Here is a 19706-nt window from a genome sequence, read left to right as displayed (position 1 = left end):
ACTTGTTTCTTCGGACTGTTGATTACGTGGTGAAATAATGTTACAGTCACCGGCCATCTCATGCGTATGAATATCTCACGTGACCTTAGAAGAAACGTTTCTGAAGCTGAAGGGGACGCCAAACGGGAAATAGTTTGATTAAATAAGGTGGGTTACTGCACGAAAGCACTCCCTAATGTATACACAATTATTTCACTACAGATACTTTTTGAGAAGAAGTTTTGATTATCTTCAGGGAAAGAATGGATATTTTTTTCTGTATCTGTAGCCCCCGCTAGTACCCCCGCGTCATCCCGCCATCTTGGATTTCTCCAGTTCAGCATCATGACAAATCTAAATATGTTCTTTAATTTGCCTGACAATCTTTAGATGTAGACTTAAAATAGCTGAAAATAGTATTTCAGAGATAAAGTTTTATATATCTTAATATTGAAGGGAAAATGAATCCTTTTTTTTCTGCCAATCAACCCGTTAGTACAGTACTTTCGCGTCACCCCGCATGCATCTCAACAGACGAGCATCATGTCAAATCTTATGTATTAATCCTGTTTAATTCTTTTTATATTATTGATGTACAAAATTTGTAAAATGTTCTTTGTACTGTTAGTTTATGATAAATAGGTAAGAATCTATCATGAGCTCACAGTCCTGATAATTTACCCTTTTTGCTGTGTAATGTATGATTATATTCATCTTACAAACTTAAGAATGTTTGAACTTTTTGGATCAGTCTATAATTATGCAACAACAGTTAAAATATAGGTATTGCATGCTATACATACATATATGTACCAACAAATACTTGTAACATGTATTCTTTTTCCGACGCAGTTATTTCCAGAATGAAATGTAGAAAATTGTAAGTAAAAAGAACAAATTTTACTGTGTTGGCTATCTCCTTTTTTAAGATAAGACTTGTTTACAGTGTGTTACTTGTAAACAGTACAAAAACCTAGATTCAATTGATGTATTCATATCATTGTCATCCACATATATATACACACATATTTACAATTAACAATACATGTTGAAAACTGTGTAACGTCCTTGTATTTGTGTATGTTTAGAATAGATAGTAAAAATGTTATTTACCAAAAGTCTTCAGTTTCTGTTTATTTAGAATATTTTGACAGCATTGCATTTAATAAGGATGGGACTTGCTAGTTATCTGATTTAGCCATTAAAAAATATATGGGGTCCAATAGTACTGAAAGATACAAGTTGTTTAAATGACATGAAAGTACAGATTGTTTCTATCACAGTCTTGAATACCCTTTTCGCGTATCTCAGGACTGCTCCATTTTATGACTCTGTTAGAAACTCTATTTTAGAGGTGAAAGAACCTTGGTTTTGGGTGAACTACTATGTTGATGATCTGGTCAGATTGTATGGTCATAATTGATTTTGAAAGTAATTAGACAGCAAAAATGGCAAATTTACAAGCTTTGACACAAGATTTTCTCAAGATTTTATTGATAGCCACAGACACAGTAGGTGTACAAGAGGAAAACAAAAAAACAAATACAAACATGTACATACATGTAAATAAGACAAATACACAGACACAATACACAGAACGGTCAATATCATAAAATATGTGAATACAAACAGATTCACATTTATATTTTAACATATTCATTTTCATATGATATTAGCAATTTTTCGTAAAAAAGCACACACTCTTTTGTATAACTGAACATTACAGATAGTCAATAACCCACCAAATTTACTCATATTCGGTAGCTTCGAGTAGTAATCTGGGATGTAACGTGATCTTAATACTTAATCGTTGGATTATTACACTGGAAGAATATGTGAAATTCATCTCCCACGCCTTCTTTTCAAAGATTACATATTCTTTTACTCCGTTGGACTCCAGACCACCTCCCAGTTTCTATTGGTAGTTTTAAGTTGGAACATCTTAATTTTGTCAAATGAATACGTTCTGTTGGGGACAATCTGAGAAGATATGGTTCAATTCTGAATTCATGTTAAAAAGTGGAATAGAATTCACCACGAGATGTGTTGTCCATTTGTGAAAACCAAGATTGATAGATAGAATTGATCACAAAATGTCTATTTAACTGTAATCTTCAGCCAGTTAATATTTACTTGAACGTGTTGGTTCCATAAGTAACTAAGACCCGTATTATCCAAGATAGATTAAATATAGTTAACCCACCTAAATTTATTTATCTAAACTATATCGCTTCCTGGCTTTGTGGAATTTCTTCCTCCTCTCTTTACATTTATCATTAAACCAAGGTTGATTTTTGTCCTTATCTTTCTGGATTGTTTTACTTCTATTTTCACTAAAAGTTTGTACAGCTATTGTCTGAAAATAATTACTTATTCTCTCGACTATGTTATTAATTTTACTTTGATTTATAGAATTCTTCCCAATTGATTCTAAATTATCAAGCTCCACTTTTAATTCATTTAACATGCCTTCATGATCATTCCTTACGTTATTAACAAAATCTGATCGCTTCTTTTCGTTCCATTTGACAATCCTTTCAATTTCGCGATCACAATCACTTCTATCAATGTTATAAACAGTTGAGCATTGAATTTCAACATGTAAAAGACAGTGTACATCTGAAAGTAATGTGTTAAAATCGTCTACCCTGAATTCTGTGATAAATGGTACAGTACCTGACGATGACAACAGATAATCAATTACACTAGTATCGTTACATGTTCTTTTCCCAATACCTTTATCTTTGCATAACCTGCCATTACATATATAAACAGTATTTCTTTGGCAGAACTGAATTAACTTATGACCATAATTATTTACATTACAGCAACACTCACTACTTTTTTGAAGTGGTATTTTGTATAAAGACAGATTTTCATAATCGTACATATAAGACATAACATCAACATCACAATCCAAATTTAGTGTATCAACAATATTTTCATCGGGGTAATGTAATCTTTCAATTTACCGGTTTTTGCGTTGAAATCCCCCAATATCGAACAATACAGATTGTTTCTATTTTTCAAATGTATCATTTCAGCTTCAATATCATCGAAAGAGTCTTTACATGCGTATTTTGAGCTTTCAGGGGTATATAAACACAACCAAGAAGAGTATTTTTACAAACGATGTCTTTTGAGAACTTAACCCATTGGACAAATTCGCATTCGGTCTTATAAAAGTGTAGGTATTTTTTACACCGCTTTCTTATCTTTGAAAAATACTGATAATTTTTTGGTATGGTCAATGAATCAATATCATCTAGTTTTGTCTCTACAAAAATACAAACATAACAGTTAAGTATTAATTAAATAAAATCTGGACAAACAAGTTTTTGCTTTATGTCACAAACATTTAAAAAACATAGTTTTATTTTCTTTAAACTTCCGCTATCACATAGTCCTCTTGCACCAACCTCTTACTCTGGGCCTCGGTTGTAAGATGGAGGAGACGGACCGTGTCTTTGCCGTTTGCTCGGCGGGCTAGTATCCGATTGTCGGCTTTGTGGCGAGTAGCGTTGTTCATTAGTGTTGTTATCAGTCGCTACTAGTTCATTTACATTTTCTGGAATGTACAGTTCATTGTCTATATACAGCCTATCTCGGACCATTTTTACTTGGCTCTTCTGTCGTCGAGCCTCTTTCATCGCCGAATACAACTTTCTCCTTTTCATTTCGATCTCTGGAAGAAACTGCCCCTTTATACCGTACGGTTTTCCTTTTAGCCTGTGTGCAACACTGAAGTACGTATTCTAAATCTCGACAGTAAAGGAAACGTGCTACTATCGGTGCTCGTCTGTAGTTACCATTCGTCTTAATACGGTGGACGTTCTCGAACTCAGTTTTGTAGTTAATGCCGAGCTCATTTTGGAGGAAGCATCTTAGCAGACCTTCTATATCTTCTTCACGCAATCTGTGCATCCAGTGAAGATTAAATTGTTTTTCATCGACCTGCACTTAAGATTTAGCAGTTCGGCTTTCATGGTCTTGATCTCCTCACTTTCAGTAACTGGTTGAATCACAGGCTGTATTATTGGCTGGTTTTCAAGAACTTTTATTCTTGCATCTTGGTGTATAATATTGCGTGTGTTGGTTTTAAATCCCGCGTTTAGCTCATCAAACAAATTACTTATACTCGTGCAGCTTGCCTCACATTCTGAAATTTTCTTTTCATACCCGCCAGTTTTATCTTCTAGTCTTTTTACTCTATTGGTGACTGACATTATATTCTGACTGAGGTTGTCAAGTCATTTTTCTATCTTTTCTTCCATTGTTATCATTCTTTGATCCACAGGAACACAGGATTCAACGATGGTTTAACTAAAGAGTCTTTGTCCATGTATGACTAAGGATGAACTTGGAGCTGTATAAATATTTGCTTCAATTCTATGATAAGTAAAAGCAAAAGCTATGCACTGAAGTGATATAAAAAAAACAAAAAAAGCACGGAAGGGTGAATTAACATGTATATTTTTAAATGTGTATCCTCAAATCTGTGTGTGTGAAAAGTAAGAAAAGGTAGTGGGTCATTTTCCCCCATTCGTCTTGTCAACTCAAGACGTCATGGCTGCTCAGCTAATAAACGGTCTTTGAAAAAAAAACAATTGAAGAAAGAATGGTAAAAATTTTAATTTCCCTAGTTTAAAATATTACAATCCTTTTGTATGATTAGAAATGTGATTGTGCAGTAAGTAACAGAGCAAACTATGAAGGCTTCATTGGCTCAGTACTTCAGTACTTTGATTCTTCGTTTGGATCATATCAGCTATAAAGTCAGCCTCGTAAGAGTGAAGGAATAGGTCAGCAAGTAGAGGAGCACAATTTGTTCCATGTTGAAATGCCAATCGTAAGTTGAAAAACACGTCCGCCACACTGGCCAAATATGTTGTCGATCAAACGTTCCAGCATTTTGAAAACTTCTTCTGTATAATTGGAAGATGATTTGGAAATTTTTTCCAAAGTATGAGGAATCTCTATCAAGAACTACATATTTGTATCTAGGTGTACCATCTTTTTTTGGAGTAACAACAATGTATAATATTTTTGAGTCGGGATTTTTACTGAGTATGGGGAATATAAGTAAAAAGAGTAAACAATTATTGGTTTTAATGCTATTGTATACTGATAATAATCTTGAACTAAGGGTTTCCAGAAGATCTTTCGAATTTTTCAGGATCCACATTGAATTAATACCACTACGAAAGTAATAAATGCATGGTAGGACTGAAGACCCTCTTTGACAGAAGTATTGTGGTACACTTTGCAGATCCAGCTATGTAGCGCTGTTTGGAGTCTTGTGGAGTTTAGGAATCCAGAACATAGACGGTACATCACAATCATCGTCTTTGATAGAGAGACCAAAAAGATGATAACACAAATTTTGTGTTTCTTTGGATAGTCTGGTAGCAGTATAGGTCTGCTATCATTGTATACGTCTATCTCGAATAATAGATATTGGATGTAATACGTTTTGCAGACAAAACAATGTTGTTTTGGGCTTTGTCTGTTGGTACGACATCATATCTGTCATGTATAGCAGACAATGCTTTTCCTTCATCGGGGTCTTTGAAAAATGATGTAGCGTTGATACTCATTGACCTACTTAGAACTTTCATACATTTCAAAATCAAAGACCTCACAGCCATTACCCACTCTGACAGAGAATCAATGTCTTCTTGTTCTCCTTTTATCCATTTTCTTGCGTAGTCCTCAACAGCATCCATAAGGACTTTAAAGCTATAATTCCAATTTATGGAGCGTGGTTCACGGTACCTGGGACTTTTAGAAAGGACCATGTGAAGAATTTTGTTTTAGATGATGTTTAAATCTCCAGTAATGAAGCGACCGGAAGGACCATATTTGAATGGAGTTTTTGCAGTCACAGACGGGTGGTTTAGCCTTGAAATTGATTCTTAAATAAACTGTAGTTATTTTTTTTAACCTTTTCATCTTACATAATGTAATATACCATTAATAAATAGGTCAATGAAACATATACGTTCCTCTAGCCTGAGACATTCGCAATCTTGAACCACATGGTTACTCGTTGATCTTAAGAGGTTAGTATTTCCCAAGGCACCAGATCAGGAAATCTCATACACGCCAACCTTAATCATCGGTGTAGGGTCTAAAAGCAACCTTAATCATCAGTGGAGGGTCTCTATCTTAAGGATTGTAGGAGTATCCCAAAGGGTCTCTGTCTCTAGCATTACTACAGTACCACCTACGTCACTATCTTCAGCATTGAAGGGTATCCCCATGTCTGTATCTAGCATTACTACAGTACCACCTACGTCACTATCTTTATCACTATCACTATGCCAATTTGATAGAGAACGTATTTCATTTCTACACAAAGTTGGGGAGTATGTGGATTCATATAATTATGTGCCTACCATGTGTACGCTACTGTTAGATGAAAAATTGGTCAAAATAAATTAGTAACTTACATGTATGCAAACATTTATTTTGTAGTAATACACTAATGCTTCAGTAAGGTGGATATATTCAGCATTTAACAATAATTAAGCCATTATTAAGATCCATACTGATACAGCCTGGCACTCTACTTTATTACGTAAGAAAGACTACCTCCGTTGTCACAAATTGTTTTTCTTTACATCATCATTTTCAACAACAATTAATCAAAAGCTTTGGAACATTTTCAGTAAAAGATAAAGTACATTTCTAGTCTATTCATCACCTAGAGAAGTTATTAGTTGCATGCCAATGGTCAGAAGAATGTCTGCAGCATAGAGTGCATGTCACCATAGTCATCAAAGCGTCGGCAGAATAGTGCTGTCAACGTGATTGCAGGAACGTCAGCAGCGTCGACTTAAATGTCATTGTGAGAACGTCTGTAGCATCGGATGTCATCTTGATGGTCAAAACGTCTAGTACATGTATACAGGACGAGTAGTAACCGTAGTGATTACAACGTCTTCAACGCGGACAGTTACAATGATTGTCAGGTGTGCAATACGGCCTTTCACCCTGATTGTCAAAACCTATGCAGGACGGGCTGTCATTGTGATTATAAAGAACATTTGCAGCACGGGCAGCACGTCTGCATGATGGGAAGTCACGTTGATTGTTAGAACGTCTGCACCACGGGAAGTTATCTTGACTGTCAGATAGTCTGCAGGATAATCAGTCACTGTGATTGCCAGAACGTCTGCATGACGGCAAGCTACTTTCCGTGATTGTTAGAACGTCTGCAGGATGGGCAGTTACTGTGGTTGCCAGACAGTTTTCAGCACGGGAAGTCAACGTGATTGCCAGAAGGGTTGGAAGTCACTGTGATTGTCAGAATGTCTACAGCACGGGCAATCACCATGGTTGTCAACACATCTGCAGTCTAGAATATCAATGTCAATACAATATCATGACCAGTAAACGTGAAAATCAGAACAAGAATTGCTGACAAGAATCAATCACTAAAGATATTATCCCTCCAAGTGTGCACAAAGTGTTTTGAAGTGTTGTCCCTTATAACCTGAAGGTAGTTGGGAAATTTTCTCGTTCTACAATATACTGTCCATTATTTTATCTTGATATTTTATATTCACGCAGGAATAAAGAAAGTAGACTGAGTATTTACCATATTAAAGACGGTCTACAAGGATATGACAGAATGATGGACGGAAAAAAGCGTTATATAATTCCGACTTACTTGGTCAGATGCTTCAAGTGTTTACTTAACAGCTTAATTTTGAAAGATTTGTATTTTTGATGGTTAAGATCACCAGCACATTTTCAAACATCAAAGTTTAGAGATGATAAGAAACAATGAAGATGTTTATGTCCTGAATCAAATCTACAAATAGTAAATATTAACTAACATTTAAACTCTTCTGCAGTGTATTCATGACATTTTTATTTACCTTCATTCTAAGAACTTTATTTGATCTTTTTCTTTTCCTGTTTATTAAATAAACAAGAGGCTCCCAAATTTTGCTTTTCAAGGGCAATAAATTTAAAAAGTTGTCAAACTATTTTGACTCAAGAAGACTTTGGTAGGACTTATCATAAGGATCATTTCAGCGTTGAAAGTTTCTTTCTATCTATCATAATTTTCAAGCTATTGGCTGAAAACTGTAAAAAAAAAAAGTCATTTTTCCCCTTTCAGGGGCAATAACTCTTACAAGGAGTCGTCTGACAACTTTTACCCCTGAAGAATTTTGTAGTCCTAATAAGGATCATTTCATCTATTGAAAGAATTTGGTTAAACCTAACGATTTTGGAGATATATGCGAAAAACTATTGTCTGACCCCTATGTTCAATTTTTATTAACAGCGGTTATCTTTTTCGACGGATCAAAAATCCCCACTTCAGTTCTATGCAATATTTCCCAAGGAACATTCATACCAAGTTTGGTTTCAATTGGTCAAGTAGTGTCAGAGGAGAGGATTTCTGAAAGAAATAACTTTAAAAATAGCAAAAAAATGTTGAAAAGGGGCAATAACTCCAACACGGCTTAACAGATTAGAACGAAAATTTGACCACAGATAGATCTCATCATGCTGAACACTTTCACCAATGTCAGAATTTGGCTAAACCTAACAGTTAAGGAGATATGTGCGAAAAACTAATGTCTGACCCCTATGTTCTATTTTTAGTAACAGCGGTCATGTTTTTCGACAGATCAAAAATCCCCACAACAGTTCTATGCAGGATACCCAAGGGAACATTCATACCAAGTTTGGTTCCAATTGGTCTAATAATGTCAGAGAAGAGTTTTGAAAAAATGTTAACGACGACAACGATGACGACGGACAAGTGATGGCAATAGTTCACCTCGCCGAATGCCACGTGAGCTAAAAATCGAGAGCAAATAATCTTTTTGTAATGTTACTCCTACGATTGCTAAATGTTGTACAGAGCATTTTCCTGCGACTAGTTTATTCATCCGAGGATCGACTATATTTAGGTTCACCAAAAACTATTTAATGACCAAAATCTTTTTTTCTAAATTACTAAGCGCATATTACACGTGTGATATACTAAGGAAATCCATTTATATGTAGGATCTTCCAAAATATATAATAGTCAAATTTGAGGCCAATTGTTCAATAAATTCTAAAATGCCTTACTTACAAACTTAAACTTTAATCCGTGGAATTCGTTTTAACTTTTTTTGTTGATCGCAATGACTAATTAAATTCGTTATCACACTTTTTTGTCATCAGCAATAACGGATAGAAATGTATATTGGATTCATTCCAGATTGTCTTATAAATCGTATACAATTGCATTGTATATGTTTTACAAGTGGTGAGACTTTAATAAAGTACTGAATCTGAATATGTATTTATTTAGATTCGTGAAAACAAATCAATAGAATCGTTACAACAGCTAATTGTAATCCGTGATCATGGAATATCTGTGATTACCAATTCTTCAAATGCATATTACAAATTTTACACAAAATGTTCAAGGCACAGCACCATATGGCCGCAGATGTCAAACCCTGAGCAGTTGGGGAAATTTAAGCTTGATTTAGCTCTGAATTGCAATAAGGATAATAATTTGACAAGAATCGAAGTCATCATTTTCTTTAGCATTTTATACATTAATGGTCCTATGCAATCATAGGACCCCAAAATGTAAAAATATATCCCAAAATTCCTTTGATGGCATGGCACGTTGTGGTACAAGTTCTAAAAGGTCCATATCCAGACATGATGAAAATGCTTGTTTCTGGAACATTTATTGGCTCCTAATTACTAAACGGTTCAAGTCAACCCTCAAAATGAATCCAAGCCTTTTTAAGGTAAAGTAACTTGTGGTATAATTTCATATCAAGATTTATTTTCACTTGTATTCAATTTAAATGTGTGGTTCGGACTTAACCATATAATACCACTTTGCTAGTTCCTAGGATCTATGGACGACGACAACAACAGCATGATAAAATTATACGACCGCAATAAACAACTTCTACAACTTGCGATAACTATTCAAATTTCAAAATAAAATAGGGTATGTGCTAACACCATTTTGTACACTTGAAGTAATCTCCTCCGCAGACATATAACCGCTTCATGATCTACTATATATTACTCCGCTAGCTTAAGATATACAGGATGTGAAAAAATTACAAATCCGCGAAAATGTTATCGGTGAACTGTATTACTTTGCATAAAGGGATGGAGTGGAGCACCGAGAGGGACAGAGGTGTAAAGCTTTGAAGTAGGTAAATTAATATATCCTCTGCACTGGAGATTGAATGGAAAACGTCCTTTTGCGCCAATTTGTTCTTAAAAGGTACTATTTGCGCAACGATTTTTTTTTTTGATTGATTGAATTGCACCAGTCAACCTATACAGGTATCGTGCATGATATTATATACCATAAAAATGGCAAACAGAGGTAAAAACACCATTGCAGTCAGGAACAGACATATACTAGAGATTCTATTAGCATGCGAACGGTGAAAAAATTCGTCTTGAAAGGTTAAAAAATTCAACTATTCATACGTCGGTTTTTCTGTATATAATTTTACTTTTTAATTGTTTTGACTATAAAGTATTGAATATTAAACTGTAGCTCTTTTTATAGATATAGAAATAGAATTATTTATTAAAATGACTCACTCCAGTACTTTATATGCATGTACATGCATACCACCTGTTCCATTCTCGGATAAAAGAAAAGCTAGGGGACACGTACAAATCTTTGTACAAAATCTTCGAAACTTTACCATGATTACTATTATGACATACTTCATTATAGAAGTTGTACAGTCGAATACAATAAACATACGCGCAAATGAGGTGCATTGTTTCGTACACAAAACTGACCCGGTCTAATTTTGTAAAACTTAAAAATAAAAGGTGGAAATATTTATTGTGGGTAGCAGAGCATTCGTACATGAATAGATGCAATTTTGTGATGGTAAAGAGGTGTAAAATGCATGCTTTAAGCCATCCGGAAAGATTCGTGTCCTCACCGGATTGGGTTCTCTTACCTGTACCAACTGGCTGTCTTTCAAAAATGCAAAGTTTCGCACGGACTTTAAAAATTAAAATCATGAACAAAATGAGCAGAAAAGGTACACTTTTTACTTGTTTTTATTTTACAATAATATCAAGCCAACTTACTTTTTCTGACAGTTTTTAAGTGCCTGATATTTAAGAAATTATATTTTTTTGACAGCACCTAGAGTTTGTTACGAAAACTGATGTATATTTTTATTATGTTACCATTGCTATAGATTTTCATAACAAAAAAGAAAATAATATCCATCTGTTTTCATGGCTCTCCATAATGTAAGGATTTGAAAATATATACATTTTACAGGAAAAAAATGTTGGACTTGCTTGTTTAAATGTCTCACTATAGCTTTACTTCCACAAATTGTCATTAAGTTATCAGCAGTGAGCTACCTAACGTTTCTGTAAAAGCGAGTGGCGCAAATACGTTGTAGCGAAAACGGATATATCCTGTGTTAAGGCTAAAAACCACTAATTCCACTTCCCATAGGCTTCTATGCTAATTTCACAATATTCAATGGCTTCTCTGGACTTTACCTTAACTTTAACCTGCAGAGGACTATATATCAGCATGATTCTACATATGTCAGCTCACAATCCTCAGAATGGCATGTGGGGTTAGCAGACTTGCAGTGCAGTACTGGTCACCGGAAGTGAAGGGTCTATAAATAGCATGGGAAATCCCAGTGTTTTCACAAGATAGCGGTATATTTAAAAATCATTATGGAGATTAGGCTTCACATCACAAGAAGCAAAATGCACCTATAAAATGTACAGAAATGTTTTTCCTTTCAGAAACTGTTTAAATTTTTTAAATAAGATGAGAACTTTTTTCACAGCACTATGAGGAACAGGGGTAATTTCTGCGTAGGACTATTTTTGCGTACGTTCCGAATGCTCATTGGTTGAATTGGTGGTCTGTAACCTAAAGGGTCACTTTTTGTCTTAGAAAAAATAAATAACTATACAGGTATCTTCCTACACACATACTGAATGCATATGCAAAGTTTCAGTGAAATGTGACAAGCACTTTTTTAAATATTTGATTTTTAAATATAGGGTAACCAAGTTGCGCAAGCAAAAAAGTGATAATATTCTACCATACTTAAATGCATTAAATATTTGCAAAGAACTTTTTCTGACTTTTCAAATAAAAAAAATCAATCACAACTTGTTTTTTAACAATATTAATAAAGAGATAGATTTAAAAGTAATCATTTTCTGAGAAATTGGTCTATTTTTAAAAATTTATTTCTGACATGCTCCCCCTTTTTCTTGATCACATGTCAAAAATCCTAAATCTTTAAATTTTCACAAAAGGTGATATATTTGGCTTTAAATTTGTAAATACAGTGTTTTCACATTAAAACATGACCAGTAAAGGGCACCTAAAGCAAAAAAAGTACTCAATAATGGATTTTCCATGTTGCCATAGGGGAATGCTTATATGGCCCTAACCGCAGTAATGAAAGTGAGTTTTTCCTCATTTCTAACCTAATTTTTGCTCAAATCTACACAAAACTTGATTTCAAGTGCTTATTACCACCATATTTAGGTAAATATAGCCCTCAAAATTTAATATTTGATATTTTTACTAAATTTTCTACACTTTTTACAAGATAGGACATAAAAATCAGCCAAAAAGACCAATTTTCCATAATTTGGACCTATAACTTAAAAAAATGCATATTTTGAAGGATTTTTGTAGTGTATTCCTCTCATGGCAAAGTTAACAAGATCTTCAAGTAGTTTAAAGCTATTTCAAGAAACTTTTCATTTTGTCATGGCTTCAGCTTAAGGCTAAAAACCACTAATTCCACTTCCCATAGGCTTCTATGCTAATTTCACAATATTCAATGGCTTCTCTGGACTTTACCTTAACTTTAACCTGCAGAGGACTATATATCAGCATGATTCTACATATGTCAGCTCACAATCCTCAGAATGGCATGTGGGGTTAGCAGACTTGCAGTGCAGTACTGGTCACCGGAAGTGAAGGGTCTATTAATAGCATGGGAAATCCCAGTGTTTTCACAAGATAGCGGTATATTTAAAAATCATTATGGAGATTAGGCTTCACATCACAAGAAGCAAAATGCACCTATAAAATGTACAGAAATGTTTTTCCTTTCAGAAACTGTTAAAATTTTTTAAATAAGATGAGAACTTTTTTCACAGCACTACATGGAACAGGGGTAATTTCTGCGTAGGACTATTTTTGCGTACGTTCCGAATGCTCATTGGTTGAATTGGTGGTCTGTAACCTAAACCACAAGGTAAACGATGAGCATGCGTGACATATACTTCAACGAGGGAGGACTCAAGATAAAATAAAAGTATTTTCCTCGTGGAAATGTATTTTAAACATGCTCATCGACTACCCCACAGTTACACAAAAAGGTCGAGATGTTTTAAGTGAATGGCCAATAATTCATAATAGAAAGTGAAGTTGGTGGCTTTTTAAGTAGGTATTAAAAGAGAGAAAAAAATAACATGAAAATATATGAAATTTCTTAAACAAGGACAAGAACATCATGTCAGTTTACAGACTATTTATCTACGATGTATTCAATTTAAGGGTCAAGGTGTGAAGACAGCTTAAATGAAACGTGTCCACAGTCAGTTTTATTAAACATAAATTATCCATCAATCGACAGACTATTAATTATCAAAACAGAAGCGATTGTTTAAAGTAACTGGGTTAACAGAATGGAGCAGCTTTAATGGATAATAATATGAATAACTTTGAAAAATTAGGTATTGGTCGTGCAAGTCTAATATTTATAATATGATATGTAAATGTATACAGTACAGTACTTTGAAATTAAATTAGCTAAAATGATAATCTGCATAAATGCAATTTTAAAATATCACTACATATGTTGTACAATGAAGTGAAACAGTCCTCCAAACTATGAACCCCCCCCCCACCCACCCACTAAATAAAAAAAGGAGAAAGAAAGATTTTGTTTTTTCAACAGTAAAATGCCACATGGAAACTGAACTGAGTATCAATGTTTGATATTGTACATGTATTAAAACTTGAAATACTAGATAAATTAGAAAACATTATTAAAAAAGCGGCCAAAAGCTCCAGTAGACAGAAGTAGTCACGGTAGTACAAATCCCCCCTTTTTTTACACCGACTTCAAGATACGTATGCATTCTTTACACTTGTCACTAATACAGTTGTCAATACTACTCATTTCACACACGAACAAAATCAAACAAAAACACGTAACATCTGCTCTTAATAAATTAACAATGTATACGTGCTGTAAATATGCGTCATATATCAATAAACTTATAAAAAGTATATTGAAAACCCAAGACATACCTTCGTTATTTTTCTTTTGGCTGGGTCCTTTGGTTGTGTGCATTGTTAACCAATTTCTGTGTTGTTTTTCTTGTATGTCCTGCGGGGTCCTGGTGAGTGTGTTGCTCGCTCTCCTTTTTCGTCCGTCCCTTGCCCCCGTGGTGCCCAGCTATTTTGTCCTGTTCAATATTGTACTCGTCATACTCATCCAAATATTTTTCGTCTGCTCCCGACATTTTTTCCCTTCCAACTATCTTCAGTATGTTTATACCAAGACTACTGAAACGTGGCAGGTGACTTACAGTTCACTAATGTTTACGATCAAGTCTTCTACTATCTGTCATACTATTGGCGGTCGATGATCGGTCATGTGATTGTCGGCGCGTAATTCAAAAACTTTTTGTATGAGCCACAAAATTGAATATTCACAGCTTTGAATCCAATGCTCCGTGTTGGCACAGTGCAACTTACTAAGAATATTGTAACCTAAGAAACTTCACAGAAAGATGGTAAAATATCACCCGCATTACAGGTTCGTTTGCAATTTGACAGGAATCTGTGTTTACTACCTCCCGGCTGCCAGATATACAACGAAGCCGATGAGAATTCCAATGATAATAAGAATAACGATGAAAAAGCAGATAATTCCAAATCTCTGTTGAGTTTGTTGTCTCCTGTTTTCTTGTAATAAAATGTTGGTCTGAAAAGGTAAAATATTCGTACCTGTTTAACTTGATCATATAATGGGTTTTTATCGTGGTTTAACATTTATGTAAGGCGACTGCTTTATCAGAAAATTCACACTGTCATAACCGTCGTTTGTATATACCGACATACTCGATACGCTGTTTAAAAAAAAAACTTTCAAGCCACAACCGTAATGGTCCCATCAGCAAACCGGGTCGTAAATTCAATATTTAAGTGATCCCCAGCTCAAGGGCAGATGTATGTTGGAGTTTACAATATGAAAAGAATGTCGTAATCAATATATTATAGAGAGGGGTATGTTTTATTACCTATTTATTTATTTTATTTATTTATTAATACAAGCATGTAATCAAGTGGCGGATCCAGAAGTTCCTAAAAGGGGCCCGTCAACTGGACTAAACGGAGACGTTCCAGAAATTACCAGGTTTATTTTATATTAAATAAAATTTTTCGAGCATAAAACGCCCTTCGATCCACATACATAATCAAAAAAGTACAAATAAAGAGCCACTTTTAGACACAGATACATTTTTTTTTAGTTTTAGTGGAGTCCGAGTTGCTCATTTACTTTTGTTACTTTGTATGTATTATCTTGGACATTTTATGTTCTTTGTTTTGTTGGTCTGTTTTTCATGTTAGGTTTTATCCCTGGATAACATTCTTTTGATTTCCGCCAGAATCTTGGTTCCCTTGATTACTTTTATTTCACATATTTAAATTGAAACCTTGTTGACTAGTCGGGTGATTTCGGTTGCAGGAGTAGAACTTACAAAAAAAGATATCATACAGGGGAGAAGAAAAAACAAATCAACTCGCCATTCCCTAATGGCTATAACAGCGGTGTATCCAGAGGGATGCAGGGGGATGAATTTGTCTTTTTCATGTTTAAAAATGACAAAAAATGGCAAATAATGTCTTAGCGCCCCCTTTTTTTTCAAGTAACCTCATTTAGTACCCCTCCTTTTCAAAGTGTCTGGATCCGTCCCTGCTACATTTAACTTACGATGCCCTTGTTGAGATTATCGGAAGAAAGTAGTGTTCCCGTGTTTCAATGTGATAAAAATGTGTAGGTGATCACCAGTAGTAAAATTTTATTGTCATTTCTGACAACAACGTCTGTAAAAAATCCTCTTCTGGCAGCATTCCATACGTGACATTGGTGAGAAAAGGTTAACACAGCAATCGATATTTACGTGTAGATGAAGCTAATACAAAAATGTAAAAACCTAATTCGATTCTTACCTTTTCTTCAATCACATCGACCACCTCTTCATTTCGTTCCATATTAAATTACACTCGGTGTTTAGATAGATAATAATGATGTTTTGAAATATGAATGCATATTTGTTCCTATGTCGTATAAAAATGCAGATTTAAACTCCTGATAGCGGGATTGTACATGTATTAAATTTCATCAATTTTAATGTAAGAATGGGTTGATCAAAACCAGAAATACGAGACTGTATTTACATAATTATTCTTCGGGACGCTGTTCTTGAACAAACTAGATTCTTTTGAAAAGAATTAAATTATGACATTTTAAATCTTGTAAATAAATGTTTGTCTTTAAATGGTTCGGTGGTCTAATGAATTCCCAACGTGTGAATATATGTAGATATTGGTGTTACAACCAAACAATATTAATCTGTTTAATACGAGTATACAATTCAGTAATAAAACTTAAAGCAACAGTTTATATATGATTATTCGTGGAGAGATTTGCATAAAGAGAGACGGTGGGCTTAATTAAATTTAAATAGTAGTTATCACGCAACTACATATCATTAATCTGCTTCGTAATGATACGTGTACATACAATTATGATTTCGCTGTTTCGTTCCTAAGACATGTGTAGAGACCACAGTTCTAAACTAAGAGCAAACGCAAAGGAGACACGTTTGGTACTTCATTAAAAAATGCAACATTATAGAAACTCGACGGGCCAACAGACACGGGACTGGGGTCAAAGAGAAGCGATCTACAAGGTTATGACATACAACTGATACGTTGGAGAGGTGAATTGTTCTCCACAAAAAAATTCTTTTATTCGTATCTTACTCTTTCTATTCTTAAATCTGCTTAATTTTTTAGATAATTTTCAATGAGCAGTGTGTTTGTAGTCCAGAAGATGTCTATTTGGTACGTCATTTTTTATTTGGTAATTCAAACCTATTTTCTAAAACTACTGTAATTTACCTGATTAAAACTTAAAAAATCATTAGCATTTTTTTCCCTCGAACAAACTATTATTACAAGATTTTGAAAATGACACGGAAGTTTCTTAACAGATTGAACAGGAAAGTTTAAAATAACTGCATCTGACATCACGGGAACAAGCGCACCCGCATGTAACTAATAATCACAAAAGCATCAGTGAGCAAGTGCGCGAGCACGTAGCCAATGATCACCAAGGCATCAGTGAGCAAACACCGAGCACGTAGCCAATGATCACTAAGACTGGCACACGAGCACGTAGCCAATGATCAACAAAACCTCAGTGAGCAAACACACGAGCACATAGTCAATGATCATCATGGCGTCAGTGTGCGGCAAACACAAGAGTACGTAGCCAATGGTGACCAAGACAACGCAGTGTCAAAACTCCAAAACACCACAAATAATCACACTGACTTTAGTGAGTCAAGACACGCACTGTAAAATAAGAGAAATGGCCTAATCCCTAAACTAGTATTCGATTGTTTACCGTTGTAAATGTACTCTTTGACTACACCAGAAACGCAATATAAAATGACTACAGATTGTTATTGTAAGCACAGGGCTTAATTCAGATATCCCACAGTGAACGGTTATATGTTAAAGAGGGGAGGGGTAAATGTTTGCCTACCTGACTACGATTTGTGGTAAATGTTCGATCGCCGGCCTCTACATCATCCATGTAAGAACGCACTCGTACGCCAGGCAAATCACTTTGTACTCCGTTTAGTTAAGAAAATCAATGTAACTGTTTTACCATCACAGACGATCTGTACTGTAACATGAGGTGTATCTTGCGTAATAATGTGAACTATTGAAACAGATCGTTAACGTCGCACCTGCTGCCAGAATCTTAACCAACTATATATTGGCCAAACGGATGCCAAAATATTGATAAATCCAACCAATTGTGTCAAATATCATTGTAGCTCCAACTTTACAAAGTATAGAAATACCCGGTGAAGGTGTAATAATTCTTGTTAGCACAGGATGTTGCTTAAGCTCTTTCAGAATCAATTACCTGAAACGTCTAGTATTCGCTTATTCTTTTCATCTCCAATTTATACTCATTCATATTTTTTGTTCCGGTTCTTTTGGTAATATTATTAGCCAAGCATCTGCAATAAAACTTAATTACTTTCTATGATGATCAAATAGGCAACTTCTTAGTTTCCAAAGAATGGTGTGTATGGCAAACAATATTCTTTAATGCAAAACATGTGATGGTTTAAAAAGCATTGGTTACATAACTTCTAGGTTGAAAGATATTACCAAATCATCTCCGGAATTGAAGCCAACATTCCTAACGAACACAGCATGCTTGTATGGCGATAGACAAAACAAAACAAAGTTGTGTACTCCAGTTGTTGACACCACCACGTAAATATAAACGACAAAAGATTCCTGTGTACGTAAATTTAAGTTTGTAACACCTCAAATGCCAAATTGAAATGCCTGTACCAAGCCAGAAACATAGTGGCTGTTGTCATGGTACCGGTTCTTAACTTTATCAGGGAATGTAAATATTTAATTTGTCTCTCCGATTTGTAATTATGAGTTCGGTATTTTCTTATTAGTTTTAATTGTGACTTTATTATAATAAGACTAAAATAGAAACTAGACCATGTTTATTATGTTTTTTTAGCCTTTAAAATGTGAATCGGCGTTCGACAAAAAATATATTTAAAATATAATTAATCTTGTAATGCCGTTTACAGTTTAATTGCCATGAAAACTTGTTTAACAATATGGATATAGGTTAAAATGTACTTAAACTAGAGTGTGGCATGGTATATGAGACGGGTGAAATAGATTTCGAGGGACATCATTGTGTCTAACCTCTAACGCATGTTTTGCGTTTCAAACGCCGGATTCACGGTTTTTCTAACGCCGGTGTTTGTTAGTTTACAGTCATTTCCTGAGAAAATAAATACAAGTGGGCCGCCTAAGTAAATTGCTCTGATATGAATGACAACTTCGTTAATCTATATAGCAATATGAGCATTCGGTGCTACAGTGATCAAGCTTAAAACAGTTGCTTGTATTAAGAGGTAAAAGTGTACTGTTTTCATAATCATTCGTGAAAAGCAAACACAAACAAAGCGAATTTTGTCTTTCACGTCAAAACGGTCTGTAGTGACCGTCGTTACAAGAATGAAGAACTGTCAAACCCGGCGGTAAATCAACATTCCGTGTTTTTGCGAAAATGAGAGCATTTATAGAAAATTTTAGTTCTCTGCAGATTAAATGGTGACAAAAGGAGTGTCCGATATCCATTTGAGGGTCAAGACGGACCGTTTTTATGTGAAAAGGTTTAAAATAAGACATAATTCGCTTTGTTTACATATGCCTTTCACGAATGATTGAGAAAACGGTGCACTTTTACCTCCGAATACAAACAACTGCTTTTGGCTTGATCATTGTAGAACCGAATGCTCATATTGCTATATAGATTAACGAAATCAGAGCAATTTAATTAGGCTACCCACTT

General features: G+C 34.7%; 1 protein-coding gene across 4 annotated transcripts in view; it reads right to left on the bottom strand.

The window, feature by feature from the left end:
• LOC148609011 (MOB kinase activator 3B-like) overlaps positions 1-19706 on the bottom strand; it is a 42561-nt gene that overhangs the window by 2487 nt on the left and 20368 nt on the right. For all 4 annotated transcript variants that reach the window (XM_088541005.1, XM_088541006.1, XM_088541007.1 and 1 more), the window contains exons 8-9: positions 18237-18333; positions 14315-14993 (exon numbers count right to left, since the gene is read on the bottom strand). The gene's annotated coding sequence lies outside the window, so the exon portion shown is untranslated. The remainder of the gene's footprint in view (positions 1-14314; positions 14994-18236; positions 18334-19706) is intronic.

This window comes from Perna viridis, chromosome 8 (assembly GCF_037379345.1).
Source record: "Perna viridis isolate PV_CMFRI_1.1 ecotype Kerala chromosome 8, ASM3737934v1, whole genome shotgun sequence".
NCBI lineage: Eukaryota > Metazoa > Mollusca > Bivalvia > Mytilida > Mytilidae > Perna > Perna viridis.
This window is presented reverse-complemented; position numbering and strand designations above follow the sequence as displayed.